The sequence below is a fragment of the Panthera leo genome, chromosome D4 (genome assembly GCF_018350215.1).
Source record: "Panthera leo isolate Ple1 chromosome D4, P.leo_Ple1_pat1.1, whole genome shotgun sequence".
NCBI lineage: Eukaryota > Metazoa > Chordata > Mammalia > Carnivora > Felidae > Panthera > Panthera leo.
The window spans coordinates 55,101,029-55,119,821 of record NC_056691.1 but is presented as its reverse complement, the minus strand read 5'-3'; the positions used below and the strand labels follow the sequence as shown (position 1 = coordinate 55,119,821).

Sequence of the window (18,793 nt, the reverse complement as noted above, 5' to 3'; positions counted from 1 at the left end):
GAGTTTGTTTTTTAGTTACTGGTGGTGGCAGGGACACCAGAGTGGCATTACTTTTTGAGAAAGAGATGGGAACTCATTCATAAGAGCAAGATGGGCACAGAGAGCGTTAGGCTGCCCAGGCATGGAGGTGGGCAGTGAGGACAGGGAGGTCTTTGGGGACAAAAGGAATTGCCATGCTATGTTTGCCATGAGAAATAGAAATTGGTCCCTTCAAGATGAGATTTCTTCCCTCTCCTGCTAAGAACTAGGTAATACGGTCTGCTGGGAATAGAGGCACTAGATAAACAGTACTGAGGCTCCATTTGTGCCAGTCACCAGCCTTGGCAGCAATGCCACGGGGAAGATGGCTTTAGTTTCACTTTGCTTGAGGAATTTACAGCTCAGTGAGGTAATGACCCAGTCTAAGGTAGGGAGTGGGGGATTGGATAATCCGAAGTTAGAACTCTTTCCTTACGTCTAGGTGCCCCCTTCTGCACCCACACATAACATCTCCCTTAAACTGATTACTGAGCCTTGAATTTATGTCACGGCACGTTAGCAGACAAGTTGAGAATGACTAAACCTGGCTGAGGTGAAGGCAGTAACTTGGATGGCCTTGTTATGTTATACTTTCCTTAGTCCTCTTCATAAGGTCACCTGTAATATTGTCTACCCTTAAGGATTACTGAGAATATTTAAAAAAAATGTTTATTTATTTTTGAGAGAGAGAGAGAGAGGCAGTGAGAGAGGGAGAGAGAGAATCCTAAGCAGGCTCTGCACTGTCAGCACAGAGCCTGATGTCGGTCTCGAACTCACAAACCATGAGATCATGACCTGAGCCGAAATTAAGAGTCATATGCTTAACCTACTGAGCCTCCCAGGCACTCCTTGTAGGATGATTGAGAGTATTAAATGAAATAATGAGGGTAAAGCACTGGGTAGATGGTCACTAAATAACTATGATGATTATGGCAAAGAATTGTTTTCAAAGGAAACTTAATGGTAGAATTGGTTCAATCTATTCATAGGAATTCTTATTTGTTTTGTTTTTGTTTTTGTTTTTGTTTTTTTGCTCACATAAGGAATGATGCAGAAATGAATAGTTTTTAGATTCATTTTGGTAGGTGCCAAATATACCCTCAGACCAAATAAAGTGTTCTTGACAAAACAAGTCATTTTAATGTAAAAGAATTTCAAGAAAAACTAAATAATCTTTAGTCCCTCCTCTAAAGATAAGGGCTTGCAGCACTAGTTTCTACATTACTTAATAAAGTATTACGTTTTCGAAGTGGGAAAATAATCTGATGAGTGAAGATTTTAAGCGAATTTACTTCACAAGTGTTTGGAGCTGTGGTCAACTTCAAGATTAAACTCCCTGTCATTTGGCCAGGTGTGGATGAACTCATTTGTTGTACTGTATGAAAAATAAACATTTTGTAGAACTATAAACACCTGTCCTTACCATAGTATCCATCCTCTGGGCCCTTTGTTATGGAAAGGTTTTCTCTGTGTTCTATCCATACAAAACCTATGAAGCTTTAAACAATGTGACTAATAGCAAAGATGATCAGCAGGGCATCTCCTTCTGTGGCTCATTTCTTTCTGGATTGGGCTACTGTATACACGTAACATAATTGTGTTTTGCACATTATTTGCTCCTTATTTGAAACCTGAAGGGGAGTTGTCTAAAAGGAAAGTGAAGGACCTTTAAAGATGAACAATGCAGGCAGATTATTTGCTCACAATCATGTTTGTAGGCTAGCCAAACAGGACTTTGTATTATAGTTAAAAGTGTTTCTGAACTGCTTTTTAGTTTCTCATCACTGTATTCATATGGCTTCTGTTTCTGGAGAGAAAAACCTAATTTTTGTCTTTTTAACAGAATTACCTAATTGCACAGTCATTTTCAACCATACAAAAGCCCACATTAAAAATGAGCCAACAGGAATAATTATGACTCATAGAAGAAGTAAATGATCTGATATGTAGTTGTTGTGTTTTGAGGGATTTAATTTGACATCAACAGAAAAAGGATTTTTCTGAAGAAAAAAACATTTTATCATTTAATCCACAATGTATTTAGCTATAGACAGTTCTTTTTTTTTTTTACAGTATACAATTTTATTTTATTTTATTTTTATTTTTTAAATTTACATCCAAGTTAGTTAGCATATAGTGCAACAATGATTTCAGGGTTAGATTCCTTAATGCCCCTTACCCATTTAGCCCATCCTTCCTCCTACAACCCCTCCAGTAACACTCTGTTCTCCACATTTAAGAGTCTCTTATGTTTTGTCCCCTTCCCTGTTTTTATATTATTTTTGCTTCCCTACCCTTGGGTTCATCTCTTCTGTGTCTTTAAGTCCTCATATGAGTGAAGTCATATGATACTTGTCTTTCTCTGACTAATTTCACTTAGCATAATACCTTCTAGTTCCATCCATGTAGTTGCAAATGGTGAGATTTCCTTCTTTTTGATTGCCGAGTAATACTCCATTGTATATGTATATACAACATCTTTATCCATTAATCCATCGGTGGGCATTTGGGCTCTTGCCATACTTTGGCTATTGTTGATAGTGCTGCTATAAACATTGGGGTGCATGTGCCCCTTCAAAACAGCATACCTGTATCCCTTGGATAAATACCTAGTAGTGCAATTGCTGGGTCATAGAGTAGTTCTATTTTTAATTTTTTGAGGAACCTCCACACTGTTTTCCAGAGTGGCTGCACCAGTTTGCATTCCCACCAGCAGTGCAAAAGAGATCCTCTTTCTCTGTATCCTTGTCAACATCTGTTGTTGCCTGAGTTGTTAATGTTAGCCATTCTGACAGGTGTGAAGTGGTATCTCATTGTGGTTTTGATTTGTATTTCCCTGATGATGAGTGATGTTGAGCATTTTTTCATGTGTCGGTCATCTGGATGTCTTCTTTGGAGAAGTGTCTGTTCATGTCTTTTGCCCATTTCTTCACTGGATTATTTGTTTTTTGGGTGTTGAGTTTGATAACTTCTTTATAGATTTTAGATACGAACCATTTATCTGATATGTTGTTTGCAAATATCTTCTCCCATTCTGTCAGTTGCCTTTTAGTTTTGTTGATTGTTTCCTTCACTGTGCAGAAGCTTTTTATTTTGATGAGGTCCCAATAGTTCATTTTTGCTTTTGTTTCCTTTGTCTCCAGAGATGTGTTGAGTCAGAAGTTGCTGCGGCCAGGATCAAAGAGGTTTTTGCCTGCTTTCTTCTCGAGGATTTTGATGGCTTCCTGTCTTGTATTTAAGTCTTTCATCCATTTTGAATTTAATTTTGTGTGTGATGTAAGAAAGTGGTCCAGGTTCATTCTCCTGCATGTCGCTGTCCAGTTTTCCCAGCACCACTTGCTGAAGAGACTGTCTTTATTCCATTGGATATTCTTTCCTGCTTTGTCAAAGATTAGTTGGCCATACATTTGTGGGTCCATTTTTGGGTTCTTTATTCTGTTCCATTGATCTGAGTGTCTGTTTTTGTGCCAGTACCATACTGTCTTGCTGATATTAGCTTTGTAATACAGCTTGAAGTCTGGCTATAGACAGTTCTATTAACAACTCATTTAATGTTTTTCTGATTCATTTGGTGCTTAACAAAGGGATTACTTTAGCTCTTGCATCTCAATTCATTGTTGTATGATTCTTCAATCTCCATTTTCATTGACTGGTGAGATAAAATAATTATCGTAAGAGATTTTGGTGTGTGCATAACAAAACTGGACATCTCCAGGGGGTAAAAAAATAAGGACATGTAGGACTTGAACAGTAGAATAAGTAAACTTTTTGCATGTGTATGCAAGCACCCACATGTGCACATGCACTCATAAATATAGGAAAAAGACCTTTCATCCTTTGAATAGAGAAGAAACACTTTTCTCCCCATATGTTCATGGAACATTTAAAACAGTTGATCCCATGTTTGACCACAAAGAAAATTTTGATATGTCTTTGTATTTCACTTTGAGCAATAATCATGCATTACTTTCATAATGCAAATAGCACCAAAATAAAGACAAAATTTAAAAATGGGTTTGCTGTATTTCTAATGTTTAGAATAATGTTTGGCACATATTAGGCACTCACTAAATGTTGGGTACATAAGTAAACAAATGGATTTTAATAACTTTTGTTGAGTACCTGCTATGTGCCAGGCACTGAACAGCAGGTATTGCCTAATAGTCGTGTGGTCTAAAGCCACTTGAGTTAAATGGATTTTGGTATATCACAGAACAAACAAACCATGTGCCCTAAAACCTAACTAGCAGATAACAAGTGTGCAGTCATTCCTTTAGCCCATAACAGGGCTATACCTTTTCTCCAGCTGCATTGTAAGGGCTTCTGCTGAATTGGTTTATTTAATACTTTTGATGTGCAGTACACATTTCCCATACTTCAGGTGATAATTTAAAGAGTGAAGGAGGAGTGATAAGGGCATATGGACTAGGGAAAGCTTTCTGACACCAATCATGCTGACTGCACTAGGTAACTCTGACATCCTTTCCAGCTTTACCAAGAATAATTCTGCTATCTCTAAGCCTACTGGCTCCATGGTTGTTTACTTACGATTATTTTTTACTTGTTGTCTGGAAATCGGTTCTTTTTCATTTAAAATATTTTTCATTAAAAATATCTTTCATTTAAAAATACTTATTTCCTCTTTTCAAAATGTTGGCTCAGTTGAGGGGGTTGAGTTTTTGCTGTAATTGCTGACTTTGTTCATTGTAATAGGCATTCCTTCTGAACTATAGTGCGTATTCATTTTCTTAGACATTTTCAATCAGAGTAAAAGAAGAGCTCATGATTGGATTAGGCTTTTCACTTGTTTCTTATTAGATATTTGATTACAATTTGGAAATGTTTGCTGCCCATAGGCAAAATTACCATCAGTGTTAAAGGTATTACATTTTCCCACTTCATAATGTGTTGTGTATCTTAATTAATAGTAGACAGAATAATAGGGCATGTCTATGTTTTTTCTCCTTTTTGTTTTTTTAAATCTATCAATTATTGAAAGCTTATTATGTGCTGGACACTGAACAAAGCTCTTTAAGCAACTTATTTCTTTTATTCCTCACAACAATCTTATAAACAGGCATGGTGAAGATAAATAACAAAACTAGTAACAGAAATTCTTCCTGGCTCAAAGTCTGTGCTTTTAACCACTGTGCTACACTTTTCCTGTCTCTTCCATGGTCATATTCTGGAACTGGCCTTCTTCTAGAACATCTTCCTTTTAGAAGAAATATTTAAACATTTTAAAAAATGTTTTTAATTATTTTTGAGAGAAAGAGACAGAGTGTGAGTGGGAGAGGGGCAGAGAGAGAGGGAGACACAGAATCTGAAGCAGGTTCCAGTCTCTGAGCTGTCAGCACAGAGCCCGATGTGGGGCTCAAACTCGTGAACCACGAGATCCTGACCTGAGCTGAAGTCGGATGCTTAACCAACTGAGCCACCCAGGCACCTCAGAAGAAATGTTTAGAAGAAAATTTTCATTACATTTTTTTGAGTAAAATTCAAGTATCCTGATCCTTGGGTCCAGCCCTTAGCTTTTCTATAGCTTCATTTCCACTCTGTTTTTCACCATTGTCAAAATCTTCAATTTCTTGGTCCTGCCACTTCCTCCCAGTTTAGTAAACCCATCTTAGGCTTTCTTTCTTCTCTATGAGCCTCATGTTTGATCATCTAAAATATTCTCCCATAAGGAGGCCTCACTGGCTTAGTTGGTAGAGTATGTGACTCTTTTTATTATTTATTTATTTATTTATTTATTTATTTATTTATTTATTTATTTATTTATTTTAGAGAAAGAGAGAGCATGTGAGTGGGGAGAGGCGCAGAGGGAGAGAGAGAATCTCTCCGTGCTGAACATGGAGCCTGATGTGGGGCTCAATCTCACGATTGTGAGATCATGACCTGAGCCGAAATCAAGAGTTGGATGCCCAACTGACTGAGTCACCCAGGTGCCCCAGAGTGTGTGACTCTTGATCTCGGGGTTGTGAGTTCTAGCCCCACGTTGGGTGTAGAGATTATTTAAAAATAAAATCTTAAAAAAATGTTCTCCCATAAATACTCCTTTCTATTCTATTGCTAAACCCACTCTATTATATCCCAACCATGGATTGATGCTTCAATTTGCTTCCTTTGCTTCTATCTTCAGATAAGCTAGTCGATGTTAGAGACAAGTATCAGTAGATCTTGTAATAAACCTTGCAGATTGGTACCACTACACATTTATGGCCTTAAATTCTTGCTAGGCTCTCCTTTCATTCTGTGGCATTGCTGTTTTCAGGTTCTTTCTTCATTGTTTTCAAGAACAGTGCCATGTCGGTACCATTGTCCTTAAGTTGTCACTTCCCTTACTCTTAGCTAGGTTTTCTCTTGCTTCATGAAGCACATTGAGGCCAGTAAGTATTATCTTGCTCAACTTTCCATCCCTTTGCTGCCACTCATCTACATGCATACCATTCTTGACTGTCTTCCACAGGATATGGGGAACTCCTTCCTATACAAATCCAACTCCTCACCTTGACCACAAGTCCAAGATGGAAGTATCTGTGTTCTGGGCAGGAGGATGGAAGAAAAGATGAAGAGGGGGATCAAGGATTCACACATACTCTTTGAGGAAGTTTCCTGGAATCTCCTCCATGATTCTTCTTTTTGTATTACCATGGCCAGAATTCAGCCACAAGCCAAAGGTGACCAAGCTTTAAGGGCAGCTGTGAAATATAACCTTTATTTTTGGTAAATCCATGCTCAGTTAAAATTTTTATTATTACAGAAGCAGCATAGAATGTAAATTAGAGACATTGAACAGTGTCTACCAGTATTCCTTTGCACATGAAAAAAAATTTGAGTTCCCTCTTTTAACATGGAGGGCTTTCCTTTACAGTGTCATTCCAATAGGAACTGTAGGGGGAAAGTAAATTTTTTAGTTATATTGCAAATATTTTACAAATATTACCTTTTAATTTTATAATCTTTAATTTTTTTATGCTCTCATCATACAGAGGAGGGAACATGAAGGGGGGAGAAGGGCAGAGGCAGAGAGAGGAAATCCCCAGCAGGCTCCATGCTCAGCACAGAGCCCAATGTGGGCTTGATGCAGAACTTGATCCCATGACCCTGGGACCATGACCCAAGCCAAAATCAAGAGTGGGACGCTCAACCGACTGAGCCACCCAGGTACCCCAGGCATTCCATTTTATAAAACTAATTTCTTGTTTCTGGATTTTATATTTTGCTCAAGTAGGCCTTCCTTATCCATATGTTCTCATATTTTCTTTTGGTACTTTTATACTTTTGTTTTTTTTTTACTTTAGATCTTCATTATATGTGGCATTTAAATTTTGGTAGTGTGACATAGGGATCCATCTTTATTTTTTCAATTTTTATCTAACTCCAACTCGTTTTAAACTAGCCTTCATTCTCATTCATTTGAAATGCCACATTTATGGTGAACTAAATTTTAATACATACACAAGTCTGTTATGGGCTCCCTATTTCAGTTATATTGAGCTATTACTAAACTCTCAATTTTTGTTACCATGGTTTTGTAGAATTTCTTTATTCTTCACTCTTTTTCTTCTTTTCCTCCCCACTCCTCCTCCTTTCTCTACTCTTACTTTCATTTCACCTAGCTGAGCTTGTAGGACACTCCTATGAGGGTGAGACAAACTGGTACAAGCTTCCATCTCTGTTTTCTTCACTGTAGAATCTTTGTGCCTCTCGTACTCAGCACCTTTGCGTTTCTTTGCTGCCTAATGTCACCTTTCTGGGTCTTGCATTGTGTGAGATGCTGCCATTGGATGGATTGCTGCTTATAGTTGACTTGTTCTTTGTGCTTCATCCTTTTGATCCTTTGTGTGTGTATAAAATCTATTTCTTTTTATGACTATATTTAAACATTTTCCCTAAGTTCTCTGAAGATGTAAAATCAATTGTTGACATCAATACATGTGAATCCACCTCTTTATTTCCTTTTATTTATCTTTTTTGACTGCCTGACTGGTTTCTTCAGGAAGGATGAAATTGTTTTCTGAGTCAATGAGCTGCTGAATCTCAGAATCAGGTAGCACATGAATGTTACATGGTGCTCAGTGGTTTATACGGCCTTGGAAACAATTTGCTACCTAAAGTTCTGGCTGAACTTGTCCTGGATGCAGATAATAAGGGAGTGCTTGTGGGTGGTTCAGTAGGATGAGAAATAGGCACACCTCTCCCTAGAGCTTTATCTCTCTAGACTCTTTGGGCCACTTTTCTGCTATCCACTTTGACTTTCTCTATGGTCATGGCCTGTCTGATCAGTGTTCTTCTTTAACATTTTATTGTCTTGTCTACAGTTTCTTTTCCAGATGAATTTCCTATTCAACTTGTCAGAATCTAATAAAAAAGTCTCAGAATTTTGACTTTGACTGTATTTAATTTACCAACTAATGGGAGGGATATTAACCTTATTGACCATGTTGGATCATCAGAACAGATTCTGATGACAGGACTTGGGACTTTAGTGGTTTTCATGAGTGTGTGTGTATGTGTGTGTACGTGCGTATGTAGGTGTATAGAATGGTGGGTGGGAGATAAACATGGAGGGCTTTCCTTTACAGTGTCATTCCAATAGGAACTGTAGGGGGAAAGTAAATTTACTTGTTTAGTCAGCCATCTTGAATAGAAGCTCTGATTACTTTTATGAGACAGAACAATCTATATTTAAAAAGGAATCAAGGCCAAATAAGCCAATACAGTTTGGTTTACATTAAAATGTTAATCAATGCACATAAAGTCACTGAATGCACACTGAAAGGTTGCCACGGCAACAGTCGTTTTCATGAAATGATTTTAGATACTAGATTCTTGAGTGAAGGCATGCCTTATTATTTGCTTTAAGACATCTTTACTGCACTTGCTTTCTCTCTCTCTCTCTCTCTCTCTCTCTCTCTCTCTCATCTCCTTGGAGGTTAGAAAATGGAAAGGGATCTGCACCTGATAGAATTCTTTGAAAGCAACAGAAATAAATTTTACTCATTGGGTAAATATATTTACCCAAAAATATATTTATTGGTAGGATGAAAGGGTGGTTCACAGAGTTGAAGGAAATGTGAAGAGGGGGACTCAGAGGGGTCAGAAGTATAGAGCAACTCTGAGAATCTGGAAAGCAGTAATCACAAAATGGCATCTTCAGGGCAACCAGAAGAATGAGTGAACTCTTACCATTTTCAGTTTTGTGTCACTATGTTCAAGGTTTAAATTCTAGGAAGTTTCTGATCTACCTGGTTTGAAAGAAAAATTTTATACACACACACGCGTGCGCGTGCACATACACACACCTTTTTATAGAGAGGATTGTTGCAGAGAGATGATTCTTCTTTTTTAATTATTTATTTAAATTCAGGTTAGTTAACATACAGTGTGGTATTGGTTTCAGGAATACAACCCAGTGACTCATCACTTACATATAACACCCAGTGCTCATCCAATGAGTGCCCTTCTTAATATCCATCACCCATTTAGCCCATCTTCCCACTGACTCCCCTCTAGCAACCCCCAGTTTGTTCTCTGTATTAAAGAATCTGTTATGGTTTGCCTCCCTGTTTTTATCGTATTTTTCTTCCCTTCCCCTATGTTCATCTGTTGTGTTTCTTATATTCCACATATGAGTGAAATCTTTCTCTGCCTGACTTAGTTTGCCTAGCATAATACACTCTAGTTCCATCCACATTTTTGCAAATGACAAGATTTCATTCTTTTTGATTGCCAACTAGTATTCCATTGTGTGTGGAATTCTTCTTTGCCCATTCATCAGTCAATAGACATTTGGGCTCTTTCCATAATTTGGCTCTTGCTGATGGCATTGCAGAGAGATTATTATTTTTTTTTTAAGTTTATTTCTTTATTTTGAGAGGGCTGCAGAGAGAGTCCTAAGCAGGCTCTACACTGACAGTGCAGGCTTAGGGGCTAGACTCATGAACTGTGAGATCATGACCTGAGCCGAAGTCAGATGCTTAACTGACTAAGCCACCCTTTGCCAGGTGACTTTGTGGTTCCTCTTACCAGAGGTGTAGTATATTTTTCTGTCCTACTGATGTTGGGATGGGCCATGTGATTTCTTTTGGCCAATGAGATATTAGTGAACATGATGACAACAAAGGCTTCAAATATGTTGATGTGTTTTGGCTTGCCCTCCTGTGCTTCTGTGTTGCCATAAATATATCCTAAGTTCTCCCCTAGACCCAGAAGAATGATGACGTGGAGCAGAGCTGCCCCAACCGACTCACATACCCACAGTGTGAGGCTGAGCTGTTTCAGCAGACCTGCAGATTTATGAACATGAGAGTAAATGCTTGTAGCATGTTCCTTGGTTTTGGGGTAATCTGCTAAGCAGCATTTTTTTTGTGGTAGTATTTAACTGATACATTACTCTTCCAGTGAATGTATTCATTTAAACAAGAGTATTGTGGAGTTCATGCCTTAATCCATTTGCATGTTTATAGAGATTCATGCATGATAGGGAGAAAATGCTAGGCAGAAGCTGTCTTGTGGAATCCCCTTAGTATATACCAGGAGGAAAAAACCTACTAAATAAATATTGGTTTCACACACTTAATGATCACTGTTTTTGTTAGAAAAGTGAAGTGGATTCTGAAAAGCCTTTATAACACAGTATAGTTATCCAGAATTCTTTCCCAGCTAAGTGCATTTTCTTCATAGTTCTAGTATAGGTTAGACTGTGGCTCTGGTTATTATAAACTTGCCAGAACTTTGATGGCTCTTGAAACTCTGTTTAATATGGTATCCAAAAAGAAAAAAAAAATGGTATCCAGCAGATTTCTAGGCAGAAGTCTTCCAAGGAGAAAGTCATCAACATATTCCTGGAAGTTGTTCTGTTTATGAGATTGAGTTCAAAACTCTAGTTTTTTTTTTTTTTTTTTGGTCTATAAAAAAATCAGTTTTTATTTTATTAACTCTTATTAAATAAGAGTCTTCTTATTTGTATTGTTGATGGCAGGGTCCCCATCAACCTGGTTCCTGTCCTTTCTCCTTATCCCAGGCTGATTGGACTTATAAATATGCAAAAAAGTAATTTCCATTTCTTCAGCTATTGAGAAAATGGGGTTTGGGGGTGCCTGGGTGGCTTAGCTGAGTGTCTGACTCTTGATTTTGGCTTAGCTCATGATCCCAGGGTTCTGGGGTTGAGCCCCACATCGGGCTCCATGCTGAGCATGGGGCCTACTTAAGATTCCCTCTCTCTCTCTCTCTCTCTGTCTTTCTCCCTCTCTCTGTCTCTTACTCTCACCCTCTCCCTTCTCTTCTGCTTGTGCTCTCTCTCTCTCTCTCTCTAAAAAAGAAAAAAAAAAGAAAAGAAAAGAAAATGGGGTTGATCTTCACAGTGGCAAGCATTGCTTTCACTAATATAAAGTAGCATAGTCCCACCCCAGGAAACCTGGCAGCCTGTGGAAATAGTTCAACTCCACGTGTGTGTGTGTGTGTGTGTGTGTGTGTGTGTGTGTGTGTGAACTAACATGGGCAAATGGCCCAGGTCATGCCTTTTGGCATGGTCTCTTACCTGTTGTCCACTGATGGATGACCTGAAGGGTCCTGAAGGAAGCCCATTTCTCTGGGTTTGGGCATCACAGAGTCACTGATTTTGGCCTTCAGTGGGGCCTCAGTGGACTTGGGAGGACTTCAGTTGTACAACTCTTGAACATTCCTGGACCTGGTGCAAATCGTCCTTTATGTCTTATGGCATAGTTTTGTAATTTTCTCTCAAAGTATATCCTCCACATTTCTTGAGTTTATTGATAGTGGTTATTCTTTACATGTAAAGAGTTTTGCTTTTGGAGTTAAATTTTTCATCGCGTTTTTGGGTTTTGCTAATATATAGGAAAGTTAGTAATTTGGATAATTTGTTTCATAACTAGCCCCTCAGTGAATATTCTGATGAGTTATGATTAGTTGATATCCTGAAGCTTTTAAATAGACCCTCATGTGAGAATTCTTTCTCTCTTCTGATAGTTATTCTTTTTTTTTATTGCCTTCTCCCTACCCCCATTTGCCAAAATATTCAAGGAACTTTTAAATATAGCTGTAATATTGGATATTTCAGTTTTGATCCTAAAACTTATGTCTATGTTTTAAGGGGCTTGGTTTCTCATTTTCTGTTTTTCGATTCAGGTATATGTATATGTATCTCTGTGTATACTTTACAGATTTTTATTTTTAAGTAATCTCTACACCCAACATGGGCTTGAACCCACAACCCCAAGATCAAGAGTCACAAAGCTCCACTGACTGAATCAGCCAGGTGCCCGAGGCATATGTATAATTTATTAAATGAAGGGAATTTTTCCCTAAGTTTAATGCTCTGTAATGGATTATTAGAACATGAAAATTACCTGGACCATGAAAATGTGTTTTCAAATTATGTCAACTGGGGTATGGAAGAAAATCACATAAATCCTTCTTTAGAAAGAAAGAAAATTATACGAACAGAAATATGATTTTTCACTTTAAGAACAGAAGATCAACTTATCAGTAAAGTACTTGTTAGTTGGATTTTGAAGGTTCAAGAAAAGTATCTAAGACAAATGCATTTCCTTTCATTGAAGTAACTGTTTTGAAGCTCCTGACACCCAAGGAGAAGATAAGAATTTTTCTAGTACTAAAAAATCTGTTCCTTTCCTGTAGCACATAATAAACCCATTGTTTAATTTGCTGTCTCTAACACTTCTGAAATATTATTTAAACAAATTGTATTATTTTAATAGTGGTTTTTATTAAAGAGAATAATGAATGTCTCAAATGTTGTTTGTTGTAAATGATTCACAGTAAACTTCTAGGATCTTCTTTAAAGACTGGTTGTAAGCAACATTTATATAAAAATACGCACCCGAGGGGTGCCTGGGTGGCTCAGTCGGTTAGGCTTTGGATTTCGGCTCAGGTCGTGATCTTGCAGTTCATGGGTTCGAGCCCTGCATTATGCTCTGTGCTGACAGCTCAGAGCCTGGAGCCTGCTTTGGTTTCTGTGTCTCCCTCTCTCTCTGCCCTTTCGCCACTTGCTTCTGTCTCCGTCTCTCTCTCTCTCTCTCAAAAATAAACATTAAAAAAACTAAAAAAAAATACACCTGATTTCTTCAATATAGTAGATTTAAAAAGATAAAAGAATTCTTGACAGTTTGCCCCCTGAAACTTAAACACAATGTAGTAAGTAATAGGGTGAGATAGTTACATGGTCACGGATAGCCCCAAATTGCAGTGTAACCCCAAATCACTAAGGAATGTACATCATGGATTTAATAAACTTCTTTGGCACATACTATGTCAAGAATTAGGCAAGAACTTCTGAGTTATGTGCATCTTGCACTTTCCTCAGCCCTGTGCGCTTCAACCTTTCTTTTCTCCCTCTTGAGAAGCCCACTCATGGAGGAAGCCACTAAGCCTAATCTCCCATTAACTTCCTCAACTTCCTTCTTTTGCGTCACCTCCATTCACTCTCCCTAGCTCTAAGCTTGAAGACAGTTGAGGGGCTCTATTTAGCTAAAAGATTTTGAATTAGGAGAAGAAAAGAGCTAGAATATAAGCTATTAGATTTAAGAGTGGTTTTCAGTGGACATAGGGCAAGTTTAAAAATTCTTCCCCTTTTTTTCCCTACTGGTGTCCTATGAAGTTCTTCCCCACTCTGTGAGAATACTTTTTTTTTTTTTTTTTTTGGCATGATGTGTGCAGCCTTAGTAGCCCCAAGGCTGGGAAGGCTGGGAAGGCTGGGAAGGGCTTGATGCACCCAAACAGCTTTTCTCTCATCATTGAAATTCTCCTCACATACCAGTCTGGTTATTTTCTTATACATTTGCACAAGGTATCTATGGCATGAGTCACAGTAAGAAACTCATCATAAGAATGTGCCAGATTGCAAAATAGATTTCCTTCCCCCCACTAATAGCAGATTCAAGATTTTAAAATTACAGTGATTCAGTAGGCTTAAGAGTATGATTTTTGAAGCCTCATACTTTTTTTTTTAATATAAACTGCATTTTTGACTATAAAAATTAACTAAAATTGTCATTTAATTTATTCTCAAGTTTAAACAATTGCCCCTATGGAGCTGTACTCTTCAAATTGAAAATGAATTCCATCATAAATATCACACCACAATTAAGTATCACAAGCATAGGCAGCAGGTGCAACTCTACTGTTAGCGTGTATGTGTGCCGTGTGTACATGCTGAGTGTGTGTTGTGTGTGTGGTATATGTGTGTATATATGATGGGTGTGTGGTTTGTGTGTTGGGCATATATGTGTTATGTACATGTGTTTGGTGTATTGTGCTATTTATGGTATATTTTTTGTGACGAATAAATGTGTGCTGTGGTGTGTGAGTGGAGTGTGTGGTATGTGTGTGGTGTGTTTGCTTGTGGTGTGTGTTGTTTGTGTAGTATGTGCATTTTATGTTTGTGTGATGAATATGTGGGGTGTGTATGTGTGCATGTCTGTGTGTGTCTGTGTGTGGTGTTCTGCAGGGATTTGAGACTCAGAGCTTAAACTTTTTGGTTTAAGGGGCACCTGGGTGGCTCAATTGGTTGAGTATCCAACTTCGGCTCAGGTCATGATCTCACAGTTTGTGGGTTTGAGTTCCACATCAGGCTTTGTGCTGACAGCATGGTCCCTGCTTTGAATTCTCTGTCTTCCTCTCTCTCTGCCCCCTCCCTTCCCTGCTCATGGGCTCTCTCTCTCTCAAAAATAAATAAAAAATTATTAAAAAGTGTTTTTGGTTTAAGAGTCTCTCTGCATTGGGATCAGTTAGCAAAGTCTTTACAATTGTTTCATCTCTTCAGAAATCATTTAGAAGGTGTTTTCTTAAGCTTAAGTGGTTGTTTTTTAGGAGGAAACTTCAAATATTATAAACTAGAAGAAAGTGAAAGTGATTGCTGCATTACTGTAAGTTTAGCTGACAATATGATTTAATTTAGCAAACAAAACCACTTGTATACAGAGTTAGTATACTCAGAGCTTCAAGATGACCCATCTCCTCTGCCTCTGACGCATAATCCATCCTGGTCAGTTGGAACATTTCTTTCTCTTCAGAGGCAGTTGCATGTTGGCATTTCTACTAATGGCCCTATGCCATCCGATGGGAGACAGCATAGCCTAGAGACTGAGAATGGGAACTCCTGAGTCCGAACACTTGGATCTGAATGCTGGCTCTACCAACCAGGTGAGGGCTTAACCTTGCTGAGTTACCTCATCTGTGAAATGGGGTAATAGTGGTATTTGCCTCACAGGGTTGTTGGGAGGCTTTTTTGAGATGGTGCTGTAAACATGGTGCTTGGAAGATAGTAAGTATGAAATGTAATGTATGTATGTGTGGTAAGTATAGAATGAGCACGTGCGTTGAGGATGGAGGGGATCCTCCATCCATGCATATGGCGTGCCATATGGAAGGTAATGGAAGCTGTTAGTGGACCATTTTTTCCAAGATTTACCATGAATGTATTCCATTTGGTTTGCCTATACCAATTAGATTTATGAATGACCTCTTAGGTCTTGCATCAGTGTAGCCTGATTTCTTGGTAGGGTTAATAATGTGTCTCTTAAAGAATGCTTATGAGGGGTTTTAAATGACATGTCAGTGGTTCTAGGTCTGGCCCCAAATAAGGCAAAAGTCATTTGAGCAAAAGTGCTCTCCCCTGCATGTTGAAAAACTGGCTCTACCATCTATCTATTCCCTGCTCTAGAATAGGTAAATGTCTCAGTGATGGAAAACTGTACTCAGCATAAAAAAACCCCTACAAAGACCCTAACATATTATATGAGTCACTCTGACTAACATGCAGTCATTTGGCAGAATTTTCAGGGGAAACTTCACATTTTGTCCTTGCTATTTCTGGGCTCCTGTATAGACAGTAATGTCTGAGTAAAGTGTCCATTAGAAGGCTCTGGGTGCTGAAACAGGCTGTGGATGTGGGATGTCTACTGTGTTCCTTCGATTGTGCTTGTCCATTTTGTTTAATAAGGAGGATCTCAAGGCCCTCTCTTGGTGTGAGGGAGGCAAATTGTGGAATCAAGGGGCATGTGGGGATGGGGAAATACCTACAGAAATCCAAAACCTTGCACTTGTCTAGTACTGTAGCCACTGCCAAAGAGTTTTGTGAAGTACCCAGCCAGCTGGAAAGATGCCCCTGGGGACAACCGCTATATCCACCATGCCAGCATCTACTCCTGCCCCTGGCCTTCACAGTTAGTGCTGGTCTTTAACATGTCTGCTGGACATTAGGCTGAGTGTCAGGAACTAACAGAGAAGGGCAGTCCTGCCAGGTTTCTATCAGAACTTAGCTCTCCCTGTCTTTTCCCCTGTCTTGTGTCTCTCCCCTCAGTCTGGGGCCCACAGGCAGATGGAAGGGATGTCTTTAGCATCCCCACCTCCAGTCCTCAGTCATTGTTAATGACAAAGTCATCTATTGCACCCATCCCTTTAATCCCAAGTTTATCCCACCTCCCCTCAATCCCATCCACCTTGCCAAGGGTTCTTCATTATTTCTCCAGCAAGATTTAAATCCATACCTTAACCTTTCTTCTAGGCCCTCCTCAGACATCCTAAAATTATTTTCTTCTTGAGTCACTTTCTCTCTACCAGTTTTTCCAGGAGAATTTTCTTGGACAACATTTCATCCCTTCTAGATTTTCTCTCCACTAAGTTTTATGTCAAGCTTAGCTCTGCCTGTGGGTCCTCCGTGTCCAGCTCACCAAATCAATTTCTCTTTTTTATGTAGATAACTCTTGCTTTCTTACTTAAATTAAAATTTTTTACTTAATTAAAATTTTGTTAAATACAAAATTTGGAATTGGGCTTCCTAGAAGTTAAGAAAAAAGAGAAACATGATGAATTATATAATTTCCATGTCTCATCATAGGATACATATCAGTTTGCAAACATTGAATTTTTTTAGGTATTACATACTAGAAGAATCTGCCCATTCAGTTACTTATTGTGCAAGTGCTGTGTTCCAGACCATGGATATGAAGTGTATAAGAAAAACAAATTCTCTCTCTTCATGAGGTTTTTGGTGAAGAGAGAGAGTCAAGAACTCATTAGATAGTGATGAGTGCTCTGAAGGCAAAGTGGATTAATGGGATAGAGAGTGCTGGGGAGGCAGGGGGAAGGTCTCTCTGGGGAGGTGACATATGAGCACTTACCATGAATGATAAGAAGAGCCATGCAAAGAGCATTTCAGGTAAGGAAACAGCAAGTTCCAAGGACCAGGGATAGGAAAAAACTTCATATATTTGAGAATCAACCAGTAAGACTGGAGGAAACTTGGAGAGGGATATAGCAGTTGTGTGAGTGGCAGGGGACTGGTAGGAGATGAAGCTAGAGAAGGTAGCCATGTTTGGCTTTGTAGAGATTTGGATTGTTTTCCCCAAGTGTGATTGGGGAGCTTTTGGAAATTTTGAAGAGGCAAAGTTTTGTTATCTTTTGTAGTGTCTAATTCTGATTCCCACTAGCTATTATACGGAAAACAGCCAGCAGGAGGCAAAAGTGGAAGCAGGGAGAACAATTGGGTCTTCTACTGGAGTCCCTATTGGGACTATTGCAAAAGTCTGAGTGACAGAAAATGCTGACTTGGTCCAGGATGAAGTTGGTGGAGGTGGGATTAAGTGTTTGGACTGAAGCAGAATCAATATGACTTGCTGATTAGCTGCATGAAGAGAACGAGAGAATTGAGATTGTTCTAGGTTTTTGGTTTGAACAAATGGATGAGTGATGATCCATCTTTTAAGATAGCAAAGACTGGGCATAAGCTGGTTTGGAGAGCAAGATCAGGAGTTTTATTTTGGACATGGTCAAATTGAGTTACTTATGAGATAATTCAGTTGAGATGTAAAGTGAACACTTGAATCCGTAAGTATGGAACTCAGGGATGTGATATACATTTGGGCATCAGCAGCACACTCAAGTTGTATCTATTACTATTTCAATGGAGCACTTAAATTAATAGACAAGGTTTTCAATGGGGATTGATATAGAAATAGTTTTCAAATGGCCAGTTCGTGACTATATTGGCCATGGTTCTCCAGAGAAACAGAATAGGATGTGTATTTAAAGAAATAAACAAATAAGATTTATTACAAGGAATTGGGTCAAGTGATTATGGAGGCTGAGGGGTCCCAAAATCTGCAATTTGGCAAGCTGGAGACCCAGGAGAGCCAATATGTATGTAGTTCCAGTCTGAGTCTAAAGGCCTGAGAATCAGGGAAGCTGATGGTATAAAGAGGAGTTTCCTCTTATTCAGTCTTCTTGTTCTACTCTGTTCTTCAGTAGATTGAGTGAGACCCACCCACCCCAAGGAGGGCGATCTACTTTACTCAGTCTTCTAATTCAAATGTTAATCTCATCCAGAAACACTAAGATATACCGAAAATGATGTTTGTCCAAAGGTCTGGGTACCCCATGGCCCAGGTAAGTTGACACATAAAATTAATCATTACAATAGAGCATTACATGAAATTATAATTCTATGAGGAGTGTGTGCAGCTAAAACAGGGAGTTTCTTGATGATCTAACTTGTTATAAGGTTAGAACCTGTAAATTCCAGAGGCAGGCCTGGCTTGCATGGCAATGGTTGTTTTTCCTTATTGTACAAGAATTTTAGCTTTTTCTTATAGACCCAAAATGAATACTAGATAAATAAATTGGTTGACCCAGTGAATCAAGTAATTAATTAACCCATTAAACATTTATAAAGATTTTTTAACTTGCCGGATAATACTATTAGGTCACAGTCTATTTGGGAGGCCACCAC

The 18,793-nt window shown here is 38.6% G+C and overlaps 1 protein-coding gene across 4 annotated transcripts in view; it reads left to right on the top strand.

Moving 5' to 3' along the window:
- Positions 1-18,377, top strand: part of APTX (aprataxin) — a 75,323-nt gene extending 56,946 nt beyond the window's left edge. Inside the window, exons 8-10 of one of the 4 annotated variants that reach the window (XR_006196166.1) lie at positions 6,488-6,698; positions 15,078-15,207; positions 18,310-18,377. The gene's annotated coding sequence lies outside the window, so the exon portion shown is untranslated. Of the gene's footprint in view, positions 1-5,805; positions 5,822-6,487; positions 7,065-15,077; positions 15,208-18,309 lie in introns of those variants that run through there. The other 3 variants (XR_006196167.1, XM_042914140.1, XM_042914141.1) reach the window with 3 other exon arrangements.
- Positions 18,378-18,793: the final 416 nt, after the last annotated feature.